We start from the raw sequence: 14,211 nt of genomic DNA on the forward strand, positions 1-14,211 counted from the left end.
GGCAGAAAAACCAATAAGCACCATTTAGGTCAGGAGTCTGCTGGTTGACTAGGGTTTAATGATCTATACTGGGCTCAACTTAATAGTTCTGCTGATCTCCAATAGGCTTGTACAAGTATATACTGGTTTGTTGGAGCTTAGCTAATCTAGACTGGCCTTGGTTGGGGTGGCTCAACTCAATTCCACTAGTGAAAATGCATGAGGCTTCTTATGGCTTAGTCTTAGAACAGGCACACTGTTACTTGCTCTTTTTTTATTGGCCAAGGTAAGTCACATGGACAAATCCAAATTTAAGAGGCAGGGAAATATATTCTGCCCTTTAGTGGCGGAAACTCCCAAGATACATGGCAAAGGACACGAATGTAGGGAGAGGTGGAGAATTGGGACCAATGATGCTATCAGTGTTGGGGAGTGGTTTGGGCACAGACTGGTAAGGTCCATTCTGGGAGCACCTCCAGACACAGTGCTCAGGCATCAAAGTGTGTGCTCTGGAGATTGATGGCTGAACAAGGCAAGGTGAGCTTGAAAGAGTTGCAATCTTTGCATGGAGGACTATAGTGACCTAGGCAAGGTCTTCACAGCATTAGAAGTCAAGAGTAGCTGTGAAGTCATGAAGGGCCACCAGTGACTGTGGTGGATGCCAGGTTTTCTTTCCAGAAAATAATTACAAACCTCTTTGCAACTGTGTGAGCTCCTGGAACTCTCGTGGGTGAGATATTGGGGGAAGGATTAAAAAATAAGATTCTGGGCTCTCCAATAATACCATGTGCAAGAGATTTTGGAAAATTAATAGATATAGCCATAAATGTACACTGAATTGATGACACAGATAATTTCATGCACAAAGGAAAACCACTCACAATCAATCCACCTCATCTGTCCCATCATGCTTCTCTTCCTCCCTTCATTTTCCTATGTTCTTCCTAATTTTCCGAAGTTTATAGTTACAGATATTGACGAAAGTGTCATGATTCCTATTTGGAAAATGGTCAGTGTTATGGGTGAAAGGAATTAGAAGTATCATTGTGTTTCCTCCCCTTCCTAGAATGAGTTTTAGAATAATTCTCCCGACATCCCACAGTCAGGTATGTGATGAAAAATCTAACCCCCAAGATTTCATTCAAACAGGGCATCCATTTTATTTCCTGTTCCTTGTTCAAATGAATCTGTTCTTCCTACAAGACCATGAGCAGCCTGACAGGAAACCAGTGGTGATGGCTGGCTATATGTCTAGAGGAGAACAGAGATTTGATAGGAAAGGATATTCTTCTGCCCTCCCTTCCCCAGTGCATGTGGTCTTCCAGTGTACCTCCTCCATGCCCCACCCTGTCCAAAGCCTGGGGTCCCAAATGTTAATATGCAATATTTTTAATCACCAAAGAAAGAACTTCAGGTCCGTTAGACATTTGAAGTGGTCTGCATCTCGAAAATTTACTGGTCTGGTTTGCTCATGAGGGCAGGAGGCCATCCCAGCCCACACTGCCTGCTCATCCGTGTTAAAGGAAAAGATTGCTCTGTTGCCCAGCTAGAGTCTGGGTCTCAGAAGTCAGTGCTTTATGGACAATTATAAAGAAGAGGTGAGAAAGGAATTCAATGGTTTGTGAACATCAGTGTGCTTTTGTGCAGGGAGGACATGGAGATTAGAATAATGTGTCATAAAAATCATGAACTTCAGTTTTATTATTTAATTTTATTTATTGTTACCTAGGTAACAATATAGTCACAGAGTTTAAAATTCAAAGGTACAAATGTTATCCTGGATAAACTCTTCCCTCCAATCCCAAACATCGCAGAGTTGTTATGATTAAATGAGATGATGTGTATAAAGTACTTCCTATAATATTAACTCTCAATAACCATAAACAAAAGCTAATGTAATGCCTATTCATGTCACAAAACATAGACTCAGGTGGGCAAAAAAAGTACCTTTCTTTATTTTTCCTGTTTCAAGCCTTACTTTCTATCTTGAGTCCTCATTCAAATAGATACAGAAAAGTTAATGTAATTATTTTTGGGTAAACCCAGTTAAATTCAGTGATCTCCCAGCCACTATGGGTTATAAGCAAATCACAGCAAGATTTCCTTCTCCCTCTTTCTTCTTATCCCTGGCTGGTCTCTGTTCCAGTAGGGAGAGGGCTGTCCAACCACTGACTGGCTGCTATCACACCTGCCGATGTGGTGTTGTAGGCTGGGTACCTATGTTTTCTCAGCCGTGGCTTGCCTTGGGGCTCTGATGACCCGCTGCTTCAGATGTGCCCTGTCCTGTATCCACCCAAGACACTCTTCCACACACCAGCAATCCTCTAAGATACAGCTCCATCCTTCCAGAACTTCAGAGGTCCTGTGCATGGGCTGCATGCTTCTGATGTGGTGTTCCCTTGTGCTGGTCCCAAGTCCCCAAAGGCTTGCTCTCTCCAAGATATCTTTTGTGTTTCACTCAGGAGCCTTGGGTATTTTCAGATGGCCATCTGTACCCCTTTAGGGATATAGAAAACTCAGGGTAGTGTCTGTCTCCATTGCATTTGGCTACCCCACTGTTGATACATAACAATGGATTATGCTTGCAATCTCTCTGGACTTCATGTAGGTAGCAAGGCACAGTTCTTCTCCATTCTCAGATCCCCAATTTAAAAAGGTTCCTTTGTGTGCCCCTACAGACACACCCACACCTGTGATTTGACAGATTAGGAGGATGCACAACTTCTATGCTGCACCTAACCCTCTTATTTCCTCTTCATTTCTCCTCTCTCTGCTCAGCTTAGAGGGTTTCCTCTGTTGGCATAGAAGTGGAGGAGGACAGAAATGGAGGGAAGGCAGGAAAAATGGGTGCTGCCTGCTCACAGCTTCTTTCACATTTTTTCTGTCTTATGCCTGGATAATTCTTTCTGAAGCTAAGGAGTTTGGTGTCTTTGCTCCCTGTTTCTGCAGTGCTTGGATTACGGAAGCTATTGAGGGTACAAACGAATGATGTATGTGAGGATATGCTTGGGAGAACATGTCCTTTGCTACCATACATGTCATCCCATACTCAGTCTCCTATTGCTGCCTATATATCTGGTTGGTGTTTATTCCAGTAGGGAGCATGCTGTCCAGTAAGAGGAGTCCCGAAGAGTTTTGTTTGCTCCAAAAGGCTACTGTGGTTTAAGGAGACGAGTATTGGCCTTGACCTGAGATGGAGTGGAGATGGAATGGATAGACCTGGGTGGAGTCCAGACACTGCCTCTTCATTATTAGGGGACCTTGAGCACTTAATCCCTTTGTACCAAGGTTTCTCATTTCAAAAGAGACAAGGATCCTAATACTTCCCTCTCAAGGTTGTTAGAAAAATTGTCAGGTAAGGTCTCTGAAAGTGGTTTAGTATCTGTAAAGCCCATTAAAATCTCAACTACAGTTTCCCCAAATCTTCCACCCAGTTAAATTATCCTATTATTGAAGGTCATGCAAATGAAGTGGGAAGAGAAAAGTTAACTATCCTCCCAGACATCCTGACAAGATTACTCAAGTGATCCTGCTGAAACAATGGCTGGTAATGACACCAACATAAACAGGTAATTCACAAGGAGAATAGTCCTGTGACTTTCTGGGATTCAAAGCTATATCAAATAAGATTCCAATAGTAAATAGCAGACCCTTAGACAAACTTGGAGAAACTTAGCTGTGGTCTGATGTTTGACAAAATAATTTTATATACTTGCTATGGACTTAACTGCATCCTGCCAAAATTCATATGTTGAATCCCTAACCCTCAGTGCAATGGTATTTGGAGATGGGGCCTTTGGGAGACAATTAGCTGTAGATGAGGTCATGAGGGTGGGAATCTCTCTCTCTCTCCTCTCTTTATGCCTTGTGAGGATACAATGAGAAAGCAGCCATCTACAAGTCAGGAAGAGATCTCATCAGAAACAGCAGGCTGGCACCTCAATCTCAGACTTTCAGACTCTAGAACTGTGAGAAAATAAATTTCTGTGGTTTAAGCCACCCCATCTGTGGTATCTTGTTATAGCGGCCTGAACTGACTAATACAAATACCCTTATAAATCCTCTATTTCTCCATGGTTGGTTCCTTCCCATCTGCCCTAGGCAAAGTCTGTTTATAGAGTTTTCTGTCTGCTACGCTGGAAAGGCAAACAAACATTTATCCCTATCTGTACACATTTTCACTTCCTCCACCATGGAACTAAAATCCATCAAATACTTACCACAACTTTACACTCTTAAATCCACCTTCAACCAATGCAGTCATTTATAGAAAGAATGTGAGCAAGCTTCTGAATTTTCTAGTATGCATATGGTAAAGAGGTATTTCTCTTTTTGTTTTCTTTTCTTTTTTGAGAAACCCAACCAGTTCTCTCATCCTCGCTGGTAAATCATAAATTCTTTGAAAACAACAACAATATCATTCTTGTTTTTGAATGATATGTAACTTCTAGATCAGACCCATCTGGGTTTTCATACTAGTCTTTCAGTTTGTCATTCCATCACTTAGTAGTTGCATGAGTTGTGTTTTTTCATAACCTCACTGAGCCACCCAGTTTTCTCATTCATAAAGTAGGAAATGTGCCTAGCACACAGGCTTTGTGTGACTATTAAAGAGAGTGTGGGAAAATCCTTAGCACATGGCTTGATTCTCAATACACCCACGTGTGGAAGGTATTGCTGATTTACCACCCCCACAATGCAGCTCCAGAGAAGCCAAGCATCTATACCTCAGGCGGTGGTTGGTGAGAGGGAACAGGGCTCTCCCAGGGGCTGGGAGGCTCTGAGCCTGTGCAGACACAGACCTGGACATGGTGGGAGCACAATCACCCCCAGGGGAGCACAGGGGAGCTCAGGGATGCTCAAGGACTAGTGAGACCTTGAGTCAGGGAGATAATCAAGTGGTCAGCCTGAGGCCTTGGGCCACTTCTACAAAGCCTCTTGAATCCAGAAAGGAATCACCCTCATATCGGGACTCTGCTTGGGAGTCCCTCTCCTGTCCCATACATGCCCCATACATGCCTCAGGCCCCAGGTCTGGGCACCCAGGCAAGGGCCTCAGTGCTGGGGCATGGTCATGAAAGAGGGAAATGAAGACACAGATTCCTGACAGAGAGAGAGAGGGAGAGAAAGAGAGAGAGGGAGAGAGCATGCGTGTGTTGGGAGTTGAGTCCATACCCAAAGCCTTGAGAAAAAAAGCAGGGAAACCACACCACAAACACCAAAGCCAGGTCCCAGGGCAGGAGAAGCAGACTGAAATGGGGAGCCATTTGAAATTGGAGAGGAGTAGGAGCAGCTCTAGAATGAGGATTGGAGGCTCTGGCCTCTGCTGCAGGTGGCACTCAGCCCTCAGGCTTCCTGAGAGGTCAGCTGGAGTGTGGGACACACCTGCAGGGCTGGTTCAAACACAGGCCGGGGGCCGAAAGGTTATCTCTGTAGCCATCCTCATGCTCGTCCTCCAAGTGAAATTTCTTCTCATCTTGGTTCTTTCATAAAACTTCCATCCCTGCACATTGCAGGGACTCAACCTTTGTTGACATCAACTGAGAGTCATTGTCCATGGGCTGGGATTCCCTTGGGGCCTCCATGGAAGACCTACTTCATTTCAACTTACATTCAGAACAGCAGATCATTTTTAGAAGGCATTTCATAGGAGCAGGACACTCATTTTAGTGTCCTGGATGTGGTCCAGGGGACTGCAATCTAACTTCTCCATTTCATTTGCTCGCATTTCTAACGTTGCCCAGAAAGGTCATTCCTGGGTTACAAGGGATTGTGAGGCAGGAAATAAGAATTCATCCTCAGCCCCGCCACCAACTCCTGTGCTTCTGGGTCCCTGAGCAACTCTCTCCTGACTCTGTTCTCAGTTACTCCATCTGGGAAATGGGAATAATAAACTCCCATTTGAAAACCTGAAGACATTAGAGATGATATTTTGAGAGTGACTTCTCAGTGAGGTAAGAGACTGCTGCATATTTCGGAGATGCTCCCAGGGACAAAATCACACACATGTGAAAGCCATCTTCTCTCCCCTGTAATTGAGAAGAATTACAGAACTTGAATTGGGCAATTCATCGCTCTAATGTTTGACAGGGCGTGGCTAGTAATCTAAAAAAAATCGATCATTCCCAACTAACATCAAGAAGGGGTGAATACTAGTGGAATCAGTTGGCCTTGGAAGGAGGCAACAGAACTCCCAATATAATAGCTCACTAAACCCTAGCCTTGGCTCTGGCTCCAATCTCCACTCTCGAGCCTTAAAGTCTGATGAGAAGTTTTTGGTGTTACACTTGGCCATCAGCACCACCTTGAGGGCCAGCAGGCCCTTATGAAACTGTGTCCCCCCATTCACAAGCTCTTGCTCACTATGCAGGGAATGCACCCACTGTGTACTTTGCTGGTCACCCCAGGACTCAGCCAAGCTGGGAGCTCCACAGAATGTCACCTCCCCAAAGCCTCGCCAAGGGCCTGATACATCTCGTGTGCTCTGTGCTATCCGTCCAATGAGTAAATGAAGGTGCCTGCTCCGTGAAGCTGAAGGTTGGGGCAGCCCCACTTACTCTCCCTTGAGAGAAGACACAACAGAGTGCATACTAAAGGGACATTTCGTGGGTTCCCAAAGCCCTAGAGGAGCCCTCAATAATATTTAGCACTTGCTGAATGTGACAGTTATGATTGTAAGCATTTTACATGTTTTAACTCTCTTAATAATCATGATAATTTTAGGAGATATGTTCTAGGATTATTATTCCCACTTTTATAGAGGACGTCAATGTGGGCCAAAGGAGGTTTATAATTTGCCTAATAGTTAAGATGCTGGGGGAGATTGTCTGGATGTAGACAGTCTCATTCTAGCTCTAGCCTCATTTGTCACTCAATTACAGTGCACATCAACCTATAGCTCCCACTGGAGAGCAGGCTCCTGGAGAAGGCGAGACTGTGCACCATGTCACTGTCCCCTTGGACCAACTAGCACCACTCAGCTTCATGAGACACCTGGGTAAAGTTGGGCCTGGTGTGTCTGTTTTCTAATGGGGATGCTGAGATGCAGGGCACTCAGGTGTCTTACTCACTGTCCCTAGGCTCTGTGTGGTAGAGCAGTGATCAGAAAGCAAGTCTGCCGGCCTCTGCCAGGCAGCCGGAGTCTGCAGTCCGGCCGTCCGCACCAGGGACACCCACCGAAGACACTTCCCCGCCCCCCACCAGCAGGCTTTCTTTTTTGCCTAAAGGTGACCAACTGAGAAACACCTGCTATGAGTGCGGGTCCTCAGGCACCAGATATAAAGCCAGAGAAGTAAGAGACTTTAAGGCAAATTTAATCGGGCTCTTCATTTCACAAATGCAGACGCCACAGCAGCTTGCTCACCATCCCAAACTACTTGGCAGCAGTGTGCGAAGCGCAGCCCAGGCCACCCCACAGGACATCTCCTGTGGTTTTGCTTCTCTGCCCTGCTGTGCTGGGCAGTGGCCATGGATCGGACCACCTCCTTACTGCCTGCAGAGCTTTTTGGGCTCTAAGGAGACCCTGCAGGTCTGGGTACCCCCTTCTTACCGCACCCCATGGCCATCAGCACAAGGGAGGCAAGCCCTGCCTTGTGGGGTAAGGCCCCCAGCCTTGGGGATTCTCCCAGGGCCTGTGCATAAAAATGATCCTCAGCAAGCCATCCATCCCAACCATCCCCCTCCCACTCCTCGCCCGAAACTTAATTAATCATGTTTGCATCTGGATCCAGACAAGACAATAGCAGGGATGTGTTTTTGGTTAGGAACTGAAGCTGCATTCGCAAAGGAATGTTGATTAGTTAGTGGTCGGTATCATTTTTCATGCCTTTTTAAGTTACAAAAATTTTAATATCAAAGCATTTCTCCCTGCACCGCACATATCTATTTCTCATAAGTGCATTCTGCTGGCATAATTTTCTTTTCCTTCCTGCGGGCTCTGTTTATGAGATGATCCATCAGGTTGTCTCGGAGTCTCCATCCAGCCCTTTAGCAACCGGAGGCGCTCCAGGTGAGCGGCCAGCCACAGGCCACAGCTTTGGCCTAGTGGGAGGGGAAGGAGAAAGGCAGGCTTAAGGCCTGGGCCCTTCCGGGAGACAATAACCCCCCCCAGCAGGGACGGCAGGCTCTGCTTGGAGCACTTCCTGGGCCAGCTTGAGCCCTTGTTATAAATCCTGCTGCTGTTCCTTAGAATGTTGGGGTGGGGGTAGACCCCTAAAGTGAAGAAAACATTCCAAACCTACTCTAGACCCATAGATGTTGAGGTCGATCTGAATACCTCAATTCAGTCTTCAGTTCTGCACCAGGAAAATAGCCCCGATCCGGGAAAACCTCCTGATGCAGGAAGCATGTCTTAATGTGTACAACATGCCCATGTGCGGAGAACATGTCAAGTTGCAGATGATAAGTCATGGCAGTAAGTAATGTTGGAAATATGTGGCTGAGCCGGAAATCTGTCCGCCCCCCCTCCCACCCGGCCCTCAAGCTAGACTTCCCTTTCAGACAAAGGTGAGGGAGGGGTCATGGAAGACGGTGAGGGACTCTTCCTTTTGTTCAGTGACCTTTTCTGCTCAGTTCCAAACCTGGCTATGGTACCATGAGTGCAGTTGCAACCGGACTGACCAGTGGGGCCGACAAGAACAAGAGGTTCTAAGATGCTCAGAGGCAGGCAGGCCCTCCCTCAGTCTTAGAAACCATCAGAGTCACGTGGCTACTAATTCCCCAACCATCCCTGGTCCCAGGGGAGGGGAAAGTGCTGGCTATAGGACATAATCGCGGCAGAGAAGGCAGGAATTCAGGGTGTGTTGGGGGCGCACTGGTCCCCAACGTAGTTTGTGTTTGCTATTTGATTAGTTAATAGCCCCAGATAATTGCTCTCGCTACTGACTTTGGCAAAGAAGGTTGATTGTAGGATAGGATGGTGAAGCTGGGGGCTGACCTGGAGACCGAAGAGTACTCTGAACAACTAAATAGCAAACTCTCATTCCCAGAAATAATCCATGAATCACATCATCGTTTATTCAGAAAATAAAGTGCCCGTTGTGTGCCCCCAGCATTATACTGGAGGTGGGCTACACGGGTCTCAGCTATCCCAGGCCTCACTGTGGGGTTCCACCCGATTTGGCCTCGTTCTCTGTCCCTCGACTCCCAGGATTTTTTCTAAGACCTGACCTTAGGGTTGGATTGGCATGAGGGTAGATGTTTAGTTGTAGCTAGCCTCAGCTCTGAGGAAAAGTTTTAGTATGTCCATTTTTACACTCAGAGACACAGATGGTAGAGAGCAGGAGAAAAATCTGGCTTGCTGCCTATTTTGGTAAATAGTTTTATAGGAACAGAGATGAGGAGCTGAGACAGAGAGTGTATGTATGGCCTTCAAATTCTAAAATATTTACCGTCTGGCCTTTTACAGAAAAAGTTTGCCCTGGTACAAAAAAAATCTGCCATTTCCATGTAGAGAATCAGTGATCCAATAGGGAGTATACTCATATTTCCTGATTTTCTTCTCTGAGACCCACACCACAGATTGGCCTCCTCAGTAGAAAGTTCTTTTGTTTGGTCTTTAATATTTTTAATCTTTGTGATTCCTGCCCCCTGGTGGAAGATGTCTAAAATATCAAGGAGCTGTGATCAAAAGCAAAGGAGGAGAAATGTCTTGAAATCTTTGACCCAACACGGTAGTTTAGAAACCAGGGGACAACCGTAGGCTCTCAGACTTCACAGGGCCTAATCTGAGTTCAGAACTGTGACCCTGTTGAATCTAGATTGCCATCCGGGGGACACACAAAAATCAGGTGACTTACACTCATTTATTTTGGAATTTAAAAGCATTGATGTATTGATTCATTGATATTTACCACAGACAGAGGTCTGTAAAGCATGCACAAACAAAAAAAACCTTTCAGATATTGTGATAATCTAAAAATGTCTTTTGGGGGAAATTAAGTATTATGTAAATATTCAGTCTTTTTATCATCTGGACAAAAACATAGTTATTTTTGTGGTACTGTTGGGACATTGCAGGCAAGTGAATATATGAAGAACAGAGGACAGAGGTGTTGGGTTTCTTGTACAGGGGTCACATGACCCTCAGTCTGGCTAACCCAAGTCAGCCTCACTGGAAAACCCACATCTCGGACATTCTACTCTACACACTGGCTTTTCTGGGGAGGCTGGGGGAACTTGGCACCTTGGAGAGTCAGGCCGATGACACGGCCCTGGGACGCGCCTCACAACTGGGTTCATGAAGATTGTCCCAAGCCACTCTTCCAGATGCTTGTGTCCTCAAATCACACATTAAACCATTCCCTTGACTCCTTTCTGGACCCCAGATCTTTTTCCCATTCTTGTTGGAATGCTAAGTGAGAGTTTCAGAGTATCCAAGAATTTGCCAGAACTGAGTGTGCCTTGGCACCTTCTCCTGGATCACTGTCTTCTTGGACTATATGAGCCATGGTCCAGGAGGGATGGGCTGGACAAAGATGAGGAGGGTCACTGTGTTCACACAACTCATGGGAGTCAAAGAAGAGGCCCCATAATAAATCTTCTGGGAAATTCTCCAAGCTGACAGTGGGATCTGCAATGGAATGAAGGAACACTGACAATTACCACAGTTCTAGTTCAGCTCATCCCAGTGTTACAGACTTTACTGGGGGCTTGCTTGGTGACAAGCCTATGGAGAGTGTTGAGTGTCGGAAAATCTGGGAGGAACAAGCTCTTGGCCTTGCTTTGGAGGCTCTCAGTGGAGGCCACCAGCCTTGGCCCTGCCAGCTGAGGTGTGGACGTAGCCATGCAGCCCGTGGCAGAAAGATCTGAGGGAACGCCAGGGCTCTGTTGGGCATGCAGAAGTCCTGCCATCTGCAAGCCCTGACTACCTGTTGTCCCTTACTCTTAAAGCCCCTTCCAACTCAAGGTTTGGAATTATCTCCTAACCCTCCATCTTGTAAAATGGGATTGTCATTAAAACATGAAGGATGAGCCTAGACTATCCAGATCGTTGCTCAGTGGGAATCCCCTTTCCTTCACAAGAGCCCTGCAAAGGAAGCAACCTTATTTCCACTTTGCAAAAGGGGAAAGTAACTCAGGAAGATGAACTGATGAGCCCTGATCTCACAGGTTAGAGATGGCAGAGCTGGGAATCTTACAGCTCTGGACCCCAGGTATCTACAGTGAGCCCCGATGGAGGTCTGGAAAGGGAAGGCAGGTTACAGAAGGCTGAGGGCTCGAGGGCTGAGTCTTCCATACAGTTGTGCGGCAGAGGGACCCCATGGGGGGCTGAAATTCAGCCTGTGTTCTGATCCCTAGGCCCCGTTCCCTGGCAAGATACCAGGCCCTCTGGAGAAGGGCCCCCTTTTCTAATATGCACCAGAAGGGCACTGGGGGCTGGTGCTGGCCCTGCTTGTCAGTGGACCTATAGTGAGGTAGTGAGGTAGTGAGGCAGGGTGTGGGGAGGGACAACAGATCATCCCCTAGCTTGGTGGCATGGGAGGGCTATGGACTGATCTCATACATGCCTACTTCATATTACAGCTTTTACTGATGTGACTTTACCTGCTTCAGTCTTTCCTTCTCTTCCCTGAATACCTATATGAAGCCATCCAACAGAATATTTACCTATAAAATGTTTTTCTTTTCTAAGACCAAGGCAGGATATAGGAAAGAGGGACGATGAGTTGACAAGAGTAAAGTATATTGCCAATTTAGACATTAAAAAAGATATTGCAAATACAATTTAGAATTAGCCCATTTCCAAATATCACAGCAGAATGGAGTTCTAGGAAAGAAAAACCAACAAATATTTCTTGAGTATTGTGGGCCCAATAGTAAGCCTATACTCTAACTGCGGACAGAACAATTAGTAATAAAAACACTGGACTTGATCAAAATCATAAACTTTTTTCACCAACTTGGGGTCCAAATGCAGTTTAATCTCTTATTTTTCAAGCCCCTTCCCACCTACCATGTGAACAGCCAATCCAGTGTCCTCTTCTTTGCCCCATCCTCATCCTCAATTGCGTGAGAATGCTGAGGACCTACAGTTTAAAGATAAAGACGTGGAGTCTGATCACTTGACTACTGCTGTTCATCTTGCTGCCCTTGATGATGCTCTTGAACTTGGAATTGCCAGATGAGAAGCTAACTCAGGTCAGGCTGGTGGAATGTTGCCCCACACGCCTGTCCTGGTTCTAGAGATTTTAGGTTCACATTCTTGTGTTCAGCCATCTTCCCCCCGTACACAACCACTGTGCCGAACAGGTGGTTCTGGAAAAGCTTCCAGCATCAGCCACACCATATCATGTCATCATCAGCGGACCTCTTCTGCAATTCTTTTGGTTATTGTACTGAGCTGGGGTTACAGACCCAGGCTGCCCTTTTCCTTCAGTTCATTTTATTTCTGTGGCCCAAACATCCCTTTCTGTCCACAGACCTTGGTTGGGAGCACCCCAGTCCACCCTCTCAGGCTTTCCTGTTTTCAAATGTTTGGAAGCACCAGTTGGCAGCTTTAGCATCTTTTCTCTCAGAAGGTTCTTGTGCTCTTTCTTTTTTCTTACAAATTGGAACATTCTGTAATGTTCCAGTTACATGGGATTTGCCAATGTATCCACTGGATATTGGATACATCTCTCCATTGGATACACCTCCACTTTAGGGCTTTGCATGCCAGAGGGTTTAGAGATTTGCAACCTCACCCTAGTAACAGAAAGTTCTCTTATCTCCTAAGGTCAGAACACCACAGGCCTCCATGTTTACATAACCTAGAAGGGCCTTTAAGTTACTTTTCTTCCCCCCAGGAAAAATCCTCCAGATGACCAGGAGTCTCTACTTCTAGATATAAGAAAAGGTAGATTTTTATTGCTGCCTTAACAGGAGCCCTGTTACGTACACCAATATACTATGGCCAACTGGGTGTCAGAGCAGTGAGAGAATAGGAAAATCCTTACCATGGGCTCCCAGACTCATCTTCCCTGCTCACTTTCTGTGGCCCAGACAGGCGGTCTTTACTGCTCCTTTCCTAGCTGCTTCCCACTAACCGCATCCTTCAGAGCTGGGTTGGCACTTGACCTCCTAAATGAATCATATTCATCCTATTCGGAGTGAATCATTATCACAGATGAGGGAACAGACAGAGGGGAATGAAGTAATTTGCTTGAGATGCCCCCATCTAAGGAGTGAGAGAGCTCCAGAATTCCCATGCAGGTGTGAGTCCGTAAGTCCCCAGCGCCAGAGTGATCGCGAGAGACATCTCACTGCTGTAAGAGCCAGGGTGCGCGGTGGCTGCCACCAGCCCCCACCCCAGCATCGCGCGGGGCGGCCGTGCGGAGGGACTGCGACCCCCGGGCCACCCCCGGTTAAGAATGAGGCTGGGGCTAAGGCGGCTGGCACAGCCTCCCCCGACGGCTGCCGGCCACAGGGAGAAGGCGATGGCAAGAGCCCAGAGAGGATCCCCCGCACGAGATATATCGCGTGCTGACACTTTTATGACCCGGGCCCGCTTACAACACACAGGCCGGTGCACAGCTCTGCGTTCCCTGCCCAGCTTGAGATCACATGCTCGCCCCGAGGCTGCCACTTGGAGTCAGGAAAGCCCATATATTTCCCTCCTCAGATAGGCCTAGTGGTTCTAGTCAGGTGCAGAAAGCCAATAAATCACCAGCGAAGTCTCCGTGTATCTCTCAGTCAGGAGGCTTGTCATCTTCCCGGCCTTGATCCACATGAAAGCGGCCAGCGAGCGGGGCGGGGCGGGGGCGGGGCGCCCCGGGCCAGCCGACACCTGCAGGGGCGCGGGCGGGGGGCTCGGCCACTGTTCACAGCTCCGAGGGGCGGCGGGCAGGCCCGCAGCGCCTCCCCTCCCGCATGCGCTTCCCTTTGCTTTGATGTCCGGTGGCTCCGGATCCCGGGTGAGGTGGGTGGGGGGGCCAGGCCCCCAGCCCCGGGGGGCGGGGAAGGGGGTTAGTAGTCACATCACATCCTCATTGCAGCTTCTCCGGGAGGAATGAGCTAGGAAGGAAGTTTCTGGACGACCTCCCATACCACGAGGGGAGGCAGGGGGGTTTTCACACCGCGCTGCTCTGTCTTGACACCCACGCCTGACAGAGTGTGGCTTGGCAGAAAACACACTGACACAAGAAGGGGCCCTTGGGTGCTAGTCCCTCTAGGCAGAGGGCCCTCTTGGGTCAAGTCCCTTTCCTGTGTTCCGTTTCTTCCCGAAAGCAGCAGAGGGGTCCTGCTGGTCGCATCT

At 47.4% G+C, this 14,211-nt stretch overlaps 1 long non-coding RNA gene across 1 annotated transcript; it reads right to left on the reverse strand.

Moving 5' to 3' along the window:
• Positions 1-1,675: 1,675 nt before the first annotated feature.
• Positions 1,676-12,921, reverse strand: LOC118000459. The gene is made up of 2 exons (XR_004676469.1): positions 11,932-12,921; positions 1,676-6,007 (listed from the first exon to the last, which is right to left on the reverse strand). It is a non-coding gene; the product is annotated as an uncharacterized LOC118000459 (long non-coding RNA).
• Between the last annotated feature and the right edge of the window lie 1,290 nt (positions 12,922-14,211).

The sequence above is a fragment of the Mirounga leonina genome, unplaced genomic scaffold, assembly GCF_011800145.1.
Source record: "Mirounga leonina isolate KUSES-001 unplaced genomic scaffold, KU_Mleo_1.0 Mir_507, whole genome shotgun sequence".
Lineage (NCBI taxonomy): Eukaryota > Metazoa > Chordata > Mammalia > Carnivora > Phocidae > Mirounga > Mirounga leonina.